Source organism: Agrilus planipennis, unplaced genomic scaffold (genome assembly GCF_000699045.2).
Source record: "Agrilus planipennis isolate EAB-ADULT unplaced genomic scaffold, Apla_2.0 scaffold5, whole genome shotgun sequence".
Classification (NCBI taxonomy): Eukaryota; Metazoa; Arthropoda; class Insecta; order Coleoptera; family Buprestidae; genus Agrilus; species Agrilus planipennis.
This window is the reverse complement of record NW_020442468.1, coordinates 2,785,275-2,797,630: the sequence shown is the minus strand read 5'-3', so window position 1 is coordinate 2,797,630 and position 12,356 is coordinate 2,785,275. Positions and strand designations below refer to the sequence as shown.

At 36.3% G+C, this 12,356-nt stretch overlaps 1 long non-coding RNA gene across 1 annotated transcript in view; it reads right to left on the bottom strand.

Moving 5' to 3' along the window:
- Positions 1-4,233, bottom strand: part of LOC112906672 — a 63,734-nt gene extending 59,501 nt beyond the window's left edge. Inside the window, exon 1 of the long non-coding RNA XR_003232503.1 lies at positions 3,886-4,233. This is a non-coding gene — a long non-coding RNA (uncharacterized LOC112906672). The remainder of the gene's footprint in view (positions 1-3,885) is intronic.
- Positions 4,234-12,356: the final 8,123 nt, after the last annotated feature.

Genomic DNA, 12,356 nt, shown 5'->3' with positions numbered 1-12,356 from the left:
CTAGCAAGGAGATCGGGCTGAAACTATAGCTACAAGCTATCCAAGGATGGTACTATAGAATGTCACCTCAAGGTAGGCCTAGTGGCGTCATCTCTTGGTTAGGCCGGAAACTTATCAATCCACCCTCGTATACTAAAACCGGACAACATTAATACCATATTCTATACTGTATCGTGCATTCTTATCAAATCTCATACAAAGTATACTGAGATCGTGTTCGTTGAGACAAGGTCAACAGGGTTGAACACTGAGCAAGGCAGCCGGTTCTTAAACGATAATGCGTTCGTTTTTAGTTTGCAACAAATAATTCCCGTTTTGAACAACGTTTGAAGTTTGAAGGAAGGTGTAGAATTTCAGGATTAATAATAATAATAACATGCTTTTACACCGGAAATACTTTAAAGTGGCATTTTAGATATTGCTAGCAAAAGTTGAACTTCCGCGTGGCACGAACAACACTTCCGCTGTAAACTAAAAACTTACCTAGATATTTTTATTATACAATAAGTAATGGACGAGATAATTTCGATAACAAAACAAAATTTCTCCTGTGCAATCGTAACGTAGAAAGGGATTTAGCTAATCTTCTACTGTAATTTAATACTGTCTTCAAGAAATTTCACCTAACCACTCAAATAGTGGACAAAACAAAAACCCACGTAATGGTAAAAAGATTCTTAAATGCAGAAGTGACATTTAGTGTTAAAAGAGCTAAAATAACTTCCACAACTAGATTTACAATTAGCGAAAAATCAATATTAAATGGAAACACTAAGCAATGCATGCACAGTGATAACCAAAGAAACCATTTTGTGACTTAATAGGGCAGTTAATTTATTACTCTTCTAGTTGACTCAATTAATTTAAAAGGGGTTCAATCTGAGTCAAGACTTTTGGGATTTGAGCCTTCTTGGCTCTTTCAGAAAAGTACGAAACAATTAACTGTCCTAGATCTATCAGGCCTATCATATCCTAGAATACTTGTTGTGGTAGTACTACAAATTGGACATTGTGTGAATATCCACTTCATGCGAAAATTGGATTGTGAAGAATTCACCATCATTCCATCACCGTAATTTCCACTTAACTTCAGCGTTTCTGGAGGCGGTTAACACTAAAGGCCAGTAGAAAAAATTAAAAGTAGCGATTTAGTCGGATTGCTTGCGACAGAGACAACAGAGCAGGTTAGGTTACGTCGTACCATTAGGCGCTTCATACTTTATTGCACTTGCATCAAAGTGATCTAGGAATTGAAGGAGATTCTGAAGACTATGAGAAGTAAACGTCATTGGAATAATTTTGTACTTAATCCTAATCGTTAAAATGTAAATGCCTCATGTATTTAAATGGGTATTCCGCGATACCGAAGTGATTACATCTTCTATCACCTATCCAGACACTGCTTGGCTACTACGCATATCATCGAGAGGAAAAAATAATGTATTTATTTTATTTTTTTTTATTGTTGCAAATAGCGAGGGTATCTGGAATGAAGTTCCCGACAAAACTTCATTACGGCCAACTTGAGATAATCCGTATGTTGCATAATAGCACTAGTCCACCTGCAGTGTTCGACTTGGCGTCCTGATTAAATACAATTTCCTGTTAAGATAAGGACATTTTCGACATGCTAAGGAACGTAGACGCGTTGAGAGCTAGTAACGATGTTGCATGTTGCTTCGTTAATCAAATTTAATACTTCCTGCGAAACCATTAAACGATTCATAAGTAGTGGCAATCTATTTCGCGAGAAAGAGAGATAGAGAGGCCTCCTCCATGTATTGCCAATCTATAACTGCACGTGTATAGTGTATCTGCGTGCGGTGTTGGGGAGAATAGTTATTCAAACGAAACCTTCATTGCCATACGAAGATAATGGAATGTTAATTATACGTTAAGCGTAAAATCGACAAACATAATAATAATAATAACCTTAAGTGAATGACCATATTTGCATTAGCAAATGTGGAACGAACTTGGATGTACAAAGGTTCCGGTAGATATTCAGTAGAATTTTTGAATATGGAGAATGATGCAGAAACAAACGGGATGGTCATCATCAGAAGGTCTTCAGTACTAAGGCTGATTGGGCACGCACTTCACCTCTTTCCTATCCTCAGCTAATCTTCACATTTCCCTAATAGTAGAACATCTCATATCCATAACAGTATTATAATCTAGGTTTACATATCTCTACTATTAGGTGCTGTTTTTGGCTTCTAATATTTCTCAACTTAGCCCTTCGTGCTTGGAAAGATATCTCCTAACCTACTTCGCCTATTTCTTATTGACTTCCATAGCACCCTCTGCTCTTCTACTCTTTTTATTATCTCCTCATTCCTAACCCTTTATATCCATGGTATCCTAATCACATGCCTTACAGGCGAATGATGAGGATACCGTGGATGCAGAAGCTTAGAAATGAAGAGGTTTTAAAAAGAATAGGAGAACAGAGGACTCTGTGGAAGTCAATAACAAATAGGCGAGATAAGTTGGTAGGACACCATCTCAAGCACTATTCACGGTATCCTCATAATTCGCCTGTAACACCACATTTCGAACCCTTCTAATGGGATGGTGTAGTGATAATAATCATTAGGATATTAAAATTTACACACTCCAGTTCAAGTACTTCATCTCTTCTAAACATCAGCAGTTTATCAAAATTGCCAAATGTGGATCGCAATTGAATAAATTCAATTAAAGTTGATGTTAACCCCATGTCTCAAAAATTACTAGTGATGTCTTCACTTTAGCTATTCTTGCAGCATTTCAGAATTTGCCTTGTAAACCAACAAAACAATATTCAACATTTACAATTACTTATGCCATTGAACAACAATGTGTCTAAAGCGAAATTCCATCTCAGTGATGAAAGAGAAAGGAAGGATGAATAACGATTTCAGTCAGCTGTATTGAAAGAAAACTGAACTGCAACAATTTGTAAGATTGTAAAAAGTACTCAATTATTGTGACTTAACTACATCAAACCCTTTACTAATGCACCACTTCCGTACGAATTTTCCATATCGTTTCTGGGAACAACAAGCAGGAGGAAGTAGTAGTTGAGCTTGTCATCGCTACTAAACGTAAACGAAAGTAGATCGTAAAAACATGCCTCTGAAAGAATCCCTCCAGTTGAAGGTAAACAAAAGCCTTATAAATACACCGCCTTTGAGCTACGCTGCAGGTGCAGCTGGTGCAGGGTTGAGACTTGAGTGGTGCCCTATAGAACCCAAATGTTCTGTTATTGTATGGACTTCTGTTGTATTCGTTTCACAGGTGCAGTCCAGACGCCAGACAAACCCGAATTTATCGTCTCTGTCATGATCCTAATAATAATGCACCGGCAAGCGGGTTGATGTGGCAGAGTATAATCAAACATTTACGCGTTTTTGATTCAAGTGAAACAAAATTTGGTCATAGAATTTCAATCGGTAACTTCTTGTATGTCATTTATTTAATTAAAAGAAATATTTTGATGACACCCCCGATGAGTTAACATGGGAATTACATAATTATGAATGTGTACGCGATTCTACCGTATGTCTAATTGCTTTATTTTTCAATCGTTAAGAGTGTTGTTCTTTTAAAACTTGTATAAAATGGCACCAGACATGTTACGTCCTTATGTCTTCGGGACCGATTACCTGTAAATATTACTCATCGCCATACCTGGGCAACTGGGCATGCCTGACTAATGTCCAAGTAACAGGTTTCTAAATTGCATTAATAGGTATTTATTGGAAATCGCCTAAATTTATTAAACAGGTTTTCAACTTTAACATTTGCTGTAGTTCAATTACAATAAACGAATATCACTTATTGGCGCGTCTATCAAGAAATCCGTTTATCTTTACACATCACTGGTTGAGATAATCTTACCTTAATGGTATTTTGTCAAAGTGGAATTACATAGGAAGATGGAAGTTTTTTAAGTATGTCCACACTTTTTAAATACAGTTCACATCAGTTTAACAAACAACCTTATCAAACTAATCACAAAATGGAAGTAACTTCATATACCTATACAATACTGAGTTCACGAAAATTACATTTCCGGAAAAAAATGATTGGACGAACTATTACTTCAACTCACAAGGCGATTGCAAAGGAAAGACTTGGATTCCGGCTGTTTCAAAACAACGTGGTCGGAAACTAAATAACTGACTGGCAAACAGCGAACCTTCGATTCACCACCACCACGTTTCATCGCAATCCGCGTGGAACGAACGCAATCCTAGCACTCAACAGGTAGAAAGGTGGGAGCATTTATTAATAGGAGAGGGTCGTGTATTTTCGATCTCAGTCGGTTCACAGGCGTGCGATTTTGAAAAGCTGCTACCAGCGCTGATCTGTGATCTCATTTACGGACGAAAAGATGATATTAAAGTATCGACCATAACTAGAGATCCATGGGAGGAATGGACAGCGCAAGGAAATTAATTATATGCGTAACGGTTATATATATTTTTTGATAATTGTAAAATATCAGTAGGATTAGTTTCTTTAAATAAAATGGAAGCGGCATTGACAAAATAGTACTGTATGAAAATAAATAAAATTAAAACCAAAATACTGAAGGTCTATCTTTGGAGCGTCACGTTGTACGAATGTGAAACATGGACGATGAGGAAGGCGAAAAAGAAAAGGTTAGAAACGTTCAAAATGTGGTGTTACAGATAAGTGGTGAGGATACCGTAGATAGGGAAGATTAGAAATGAAGAGGTATTAGAAAGAATAGGAGAACAGAGGACTCTATGGAAGTCAGTAAGAAATATGCAAAACAAGTTAGTTAGACACCTTCTCAGGTATGAAGAGGTAGTCAAAATCATATTAGAGGCAGAAATAGGAGTTAAGGGGAAAGGAAGTGCACCTAGATTAGATTACTGTTCATAAATAGTTAAGGATGTGGGATGCTCTGGTTTTAGGGAAATGCGAAGATTCGCTCAGGATAGTGTGGAAGTGCGTATCTAACCAGTCTTAGGACTGACGACTTTATGATGATGATGAGAGAACTTCATATGTGAAATTAGAAGTAATGGAATGGGAAGGGGGACGCTCTCTATGCCCTACAACATTAAACAGTCCAGGAAATGAACCGCTTCTATATATGTACCTATAATTGAAATTTCACTTTCAGGATTAAAATAGACATTCCAAAGGCATACTTTCTCAGTATAAACTCGTTGTATTCATTCTTTATAAGAACGGATACTTCGATAAAATTTTTCATGGATGCATTGTTTTCCAGTTTAATTACTCTTAATAACTGGAATTTTATTAACTTGCGTAGCAATTTAATTATTTCTATTGTCTTCTAAATGTAAGACAAATTATCCGTCAAGTATTGAAACAATTTACAGTAACAGCTGACGTTCCCGGTTCATTAGTAATCAGAGATAAAAGAGTCATTTGTCGTAAGATGTTCCATTTGACTCCAGGATTCTACTATTTAATTTTGACTTTCGTTTTTACATTTTTAATATTGACGAACCTTTGGTTATGAAGCTTAAAAAATATAAAAGTGTATTTGGTGTTAGATGATAATAAATATTGAATGTAATCACAGGGGCGCAAAAAGATTTATTGGAAAGTTTCGCCTAGGATTTAGATTCATCAGCGACCCCAAAAACATACGGTAGGCATAGTCAGACTCCAGGTCGAATTTTGCTTTTACTTGTTTTAGTGGATTCTGAAGTTTTCTTAGGGTTACGTCCAAGTACTGCCGCGCTGGGGTTAAATTGACAGAGGATTTGGATTCAAAGAGTCCAAAAACATACGGTATAAAAAGTTAGACCCCCAGGCCCAAATGTTCTTTAACAGTATTAGTGGATTTTGAAGTTTCTTTGGGATTATATCCAAACCCTGGGGTCCTGGGGGTTAAATTGACCATGTTTTTGGATTCAGCGATCCCAAAAGCATACGGTATGTAAAGGCAGATGTTTAACAGCTTTAGTGGATTTCGAAATCTTTTTGGGGTTATGTCCAAACACTAACGTGCTGGGGTTAAATCGAGCGACCCCAAAATCACACAGAAACATAGTCAAAGTCCCAGATCAAAACTTTTTTTGTGTAGCTGTGTTATTAACACGCCTTTTGGTTGCGAATATTGAAAAATCCAATCTTCGTTCTTCTCCACATCTCCACCAGTAATTAAAAACATATTAACCTGGTAGACGTATTAGAAGCAAGGCTATTTCGTTTCATATAGAGAGGATCTATAACAGATATTACATACCTATTTTGAATTATGTTATTCTCTGTTTAATTTCCTTTTAATGGTGTTTAAAAGTACAGTATCAAACCGTAGTTGTTGCAATGTCTGTTATTAATTGTGAATTATTAAGTATAATTTCATCCACTCCTAGACAACACACGTAATAAATGGGTAATGTCCCGAGGTTGATTGCAATTTTTAAAAATGTGTTAGAAGAAGAAGAAGAAGTTTAAGAAAACGTTTTACAATAAATGTGGACATAAACACTAACGAAGTCAAACATAAAGTGTCGATTTGTTTAAAAACGCAGTCAGCCAGGCCAGCGGCTTCTACCTAGCATACTTACCATATACGTACGCTCGTACCAGATAATGTAAGAGTTAAAATGTGAAAGGTCTAGCAGTTCGCACTTGGTTTAATATCAATCGAATCGATAGGAAATGTAATCGCCAGAGACCATAACCAATTAAAGTGAGATAAAGTGTTCACAATTCGGCCTGAAACATGCTCTTGTACATGAGCCAGCCAATGGCAGTTTGACCCTGACCTAATCGACTCTTTAATTATGTTTGCAGGCGAAAAATTTTCACTACAGCCGAAGTATTATACAGGGGTACAGTGCAATAGAATTGTTATAATCTCAATGAGTTGCTAAAGTGTAGTAAATTTTGTAAAGTTAATTTTGTTTTTGTTAGAAGCGTTCGAAATGTGGTGTTAGAGACGAATGATGAGGATACCGTGGATAGAGAAGGTTAGACATGAAGAGGTATCAGAAAGAATAGGCGAACAGAGGACTCTATGAAAGTCAATAAGAAATAGGCGAGATAGGTTGGTAGGACACCTTCTCAGGCATGAAGGTCTAGTCAGAGACATATTAGAGGTAGAAGCAGTAGTTTGGAGGAGTAGGAGTAGATCTAGATTAGATTACTATTTGCAAATAGTTAAGGATCAAGGATGTTCTAGTTTTAGGGAAATGCGAAGATTAGCTGAGAATTGGAACGAGTGGAGATGTGTGTCCAACCAGTCTTAGGATTAACGACCTTATGATGATAATGGTATATGAAGATTGGAAAAACTTTGGCGGTGTTGTAGAACAAACAAAATAGCTCAAAACCTCAACGCCAAAACACACACAAGGTTACTTTCTTCAGGGACAGTTCACTTCAGTCCCTGAAGAAGGTAACCTTGTTACTGAAAAGTGCTTCGGACAACTACAGTGTCGTGTTTTGGCGTTGGGGTTTTGAGCTATTATGATGATGATGATTTTGGGTTTAAGATGATACAATTTATCTAACAATTAGAATCTTCTGTTTGACTTATATCAGGCTTTTCATGTCATCTTTCCATTATTAAGTATAAAAGAATAAATTGACTGATTGATGTATCAGCACACAGCCGAAATCTTATGTTTAAAAGGTTCTTCTAGAATTCAACCGCTTAGGGGGTAAAAAGGGGGTTTAAAGTTTGATGTATCGTTCAAGGCATAGCCGAAACTGCTGAGCCAGGAAGCTTGGGATTTTGTACAAATGTTTCTTTTGTTTATACAACGGTATCGTCCACCCCTTAAGTTGTTAAATGGGGATTTGCGATATAATCGAATCGAATTGCATGGGCACCAGCCAGTTTGAGATAAAAAAGATAGAGATAGATCTTTTGGTCTTAGACTTAGAAATTACAAATCCTGGTTTTATAGTTTGGCGATTCTGATCACGACGAATTATTGAGCAGTAATAAAATGCGAATAGTGGTTATCAAACATCCAAAAAAGGAAATATAAAATCGTCACTATTTCTTTATATAAAATTGATTGGTTATTTTTTAGTGGCCCCTTATATATATGTATGTATATATTTCACGACTGCTTTCACTAGCTCTTCGTGCGAAACAGGTGCAAGTGAAGTTCTTTGATGCCCTACTTTCGTGATTTAGTAATTTCTTTGCTTTTTATTTTCGATACTTACACGATCTGTAAATCGCGCATCCCAGACATTGCACTGCGAGTTCAATACTTGACATTTTCGGAAGTTACCATAATTTCCCTTATTAATTTGAAATCATTTTTTATTTATCCTCTACAAAATACCTCAAATTAATGAGGGAAAAATTGTTGCTGTTGTTACACCCCCGACGGGAATCGAGCCCGGGACCTTTGGCTTTACGCACCAATGTTCTACCACTAAACTACGAGAGGTGACAACAGCAACCACGACCAACTAACCTACAAGGTTAACGATCCGTCGATTTTTCCCTCATTAATTTGAGATAGTTTGTAGAGGGTAAATAAAAAATCGAAAAAATGATTTCAAATTAATATTGCATATTAATCCACTATTAAGTAACTAACAATGTCATAAATATTTCATATAATTTCCCTTATTAACAAAAACTCTAACAGCAAAATAATCTATCACCTAAATATTTTACGACGTTAACCGATAACCATATTGCATTCTCCAAAATTGTGATACCCAGTTCTGGTGTTCAAAAGTCCCCCTTTCATTGTTGGAATTGTTTATTACCCCGGTTATAAGTTCAAAATTCTATTGGGAACACATTAAATGTTTATGACAGTCATAATTTAACTTAATCATCCCGAATACTTCAGGACAATTCCTAAACAAAAGTCAAAGGCAAATATAAGGTGATTTATATACGCAAGTTAACGCTGGTCCCATGTGCGTTGAATGGATGGCCAAAAATTTATACTGACAAAAGTTATTTGGAAATTAATGGAATGCAGCCAACGTATCCTAAAAGTTTTTGTAGTTTTAATTATTAGGAGTCAATGTCAAAATTTATTGCCCTATACATCATTCCGGTAACTTCTTAACCGATATGTGGAGGTACCTGGCGTCACAAAAGGAAACAAAAAATAAAAATAACAAACCAGAAACATCTCCAACGACTATGGAAGCAGAAAGGATGTACTAGATGAACTTAACTTAAAAAAATATCAGTAAAGTTTTCGTCTAAACTAATGTTGCTACATAATTTCATAGGTGCGTTTTTTAAATCATCATAAGATCGTCAGTCCTAAGGCTGGCTGGACTCTTTCCTATCTTGAGCCAATCTTCGCAGTACCGCATCCATTTTATTTAAAGCTATCTCTAACTCCTCCTTGCTAGATGCTAATACTGCTATATCATCTGCAAATCTAAGCATACTAATCTGTCCCCCCTGTATATCTATCCCTACAGTTATACTGTCTTTAGTGATGTTGATTGCGTCTTCGATGTTTAGATTAAAAAGTTACAGTGTGCATCCCTGTCTGACTCCCTTCCTAATATATACTTCTCTATGTTGCAGCCCCAGCTCTATAACTGTCTATTGCTCTTTATACAAACTAAGTATCACTCTTCAATTTCTGTAACTCATCCCTACATTTTTAAGTATATTTAACATCTTGTCCCGTTTAACATTATCAAAGCTAAATCTAAATCTACAAATCCTATGTACGCACTCTTTCCTTTTTCTATCGTTTTCTCTATTGTTACCAGTTAAGCTAGAATGCCCTCCCGCGTTCCTCTATTTCTTCTAAACCCAAGTGGATCTTAATTTCAATTCATGGGAAGTTAAGCTAATTGTTCGAAATGTCTCGCATCTATCCGCGCCCCTCTTCTTAGGTAATGTTACTACTACGTTCCGTTTATAATCCTCTGGGACTTTCCCCGTTTCATAAATGTGACTAACTAGCTTCAACATACGATCTCTAACCTCTTGTCCTGCATGTTTTAGAATTTCCTCCTGTATCCCATCTGTACGTGATGCTTTATTATTCTTTAAATTTTTAATACTACATCGAACTCTTCTCTCATTATGGGATAACCTAGTTCATCTATCTCCACACTATGTTCCTTCTCTAATTTATCTTTAAACATGCCCATAAAAACTGTCACTTTCATGGGTGCAAATAAGAGCACGACATCGTTTCTCAGAAACCAGAAGTTTGACAGAATTGGAATTTTACTCCAGTTTTGCAAGTCATCAACAGCATCGATCGGAACCGATGGATAACTACTGGCAAATTGAGGAGCAGATTCTCCGAAATCCATTATTTGTTGTTGTGTTTGCTTGTCATATACCTACATATACTACAGCAGTGAGCTCGCAACGTTGCTTTGTCTTTGTTTTTTCTTTCCAAACGCGGTATTGTTGAATCGCATGGAGTAATTTTTTTACTTACTCATTTCGTTTCGATGAGGCAACCAAACGCTGTCGGTTGGTAGATTGGCAAAACTTTTTGCAGCTGATTTGCAAGAACCACTGAAATTACAATGAACCTAAGTACATAGTTGGTTTCGTCTATACTCAATCTGCGTAGTACTACGGCGAAAAAAAATACAATCCTCAAGGTTAAATAGACACTTTAAAGGAAATGGATGGGATTTTTTGTTCACGATCCATTGTCATCGGGACATCAAAATGGGAACATACTGTTTAACTCCTCCGGCAATAGATTTATTAATATTACACTACAACTTCTCCGAGGCGAGATAGATTGGTAGGACATCTTCTCAGGCATGAAGGTCTAGTCAGACATATTAGAGGCAGAAACAGGAGTTAGGAGGGATAGAGGTAGACCTACATTAGATTACTGTTCGCAAATAGTTAAGGATGTGGGCTGTTCTAGTTTTAGGGAAATGGGAAGTTTAGCTCAGGATAGGAAAGGGTGGAGGTACGTGTCCAACCAGTCTTAGGACTGACGACCTTATGATGATGATGACAACTTCTCCAACAACTATAACTCACATTATTGACCTCTTGGTCTAGATACGTTTAGTGAGATGTAAGTATCAGGTACCTATGCAACAAGAACAATAATGAAGGAAAAGCCGTAAATATATAATAAAACCTTTGTCCCTATATTAATTTCGTATCTGTTTAGTGTGTTTGAAATTAGGTATGAGTTGTGTAGTCGTAGCCTAATCGCAAGTTCAGTATGGTATGTGTCTGCTTTTAGCGTCAATTGTGTATTGTTATGTATACAGAAGAAGATCAGATCAGATAAAGTTAAGTCACCCCAAGAAGTTCAACTTTTAGATCATCGACATTTTACTAAATGATTTGAAAAAACCCAACAACAGATCACTTGGATCTTCGATGGAACAATAAAAAAGCGAAAGTGACGAATAGGTGGAATGCCGAACAAAAAAGAAAACAAAAGGTCTAAAGGTCTTTAACTTAAGCAAGCTTACATTCTAGTAATAAATGATTTTGCGATGAAGACGATTGACGAGTTACACTTACATCATTGGAAATAATTAAAACCAAAAAGGAGTTAGTTCAATTAACCACAACGCCATCTTGCGTTGAAACGTAAGTGAGAGAAGCACGTGGCCGCATTAACTAAAAGTGTTGTGGTTAATTGGGACAAATATTAATAAAATGACTCAAAACATAACCAAAGCAAAAGGTATTTATACAGATGTATGTAAATACATATGTTGTTAATGCTACTGCAACAGGAAGACCTAATACTGTGCATTGCATGGTTATTATAATGCGGACGTCATTTTTCATAAGAAACTGTTCTATTTAATGGTTGCCCACGAGGTCCCGACTTTATAAAAAATACAGTCGGGGGTCTTATACATATTTTAGTCGAAATGATAACCATGATCCATCTAATCGTAAGAAACGGACCATGTATAAAATACATTGGACCAGCGCAAGTATTTTGATGGATTGATCGCTTCAAAATGCATTCCAAAGGCCTTTGTTGGCCACTAATGGAAGGATTACGAGTAGACTGCTATCATTCATAATATTATAATAAATATACCTATGCTATGCCTAAATCTGACTGTACAGGTCAGTATTATTCATATGTATTAGACTTTAAGCAGTGGTTAAATATCCGTCGACGGAATTAACTATCTATTATAAAAAAGTTCACTATAACTTTAAAAGTCCACCGATCTTTTTATAGTTGATCCAAGTGAGACGGATTTCATGTTCTATTTAAATAAATTCTATCCAAATTCGGAAATTTTGAGCAAGTGCTATTTACTTTGTATTTTTTATGATCCTAAGCAATCAGACAAGAACATTATTCCACTATCATCATCGTAAGGTCATCAGTCTTAAGACGTACCTTCACTCTTTCCTATCCTGAGATAATCTACGCATTTCCTTA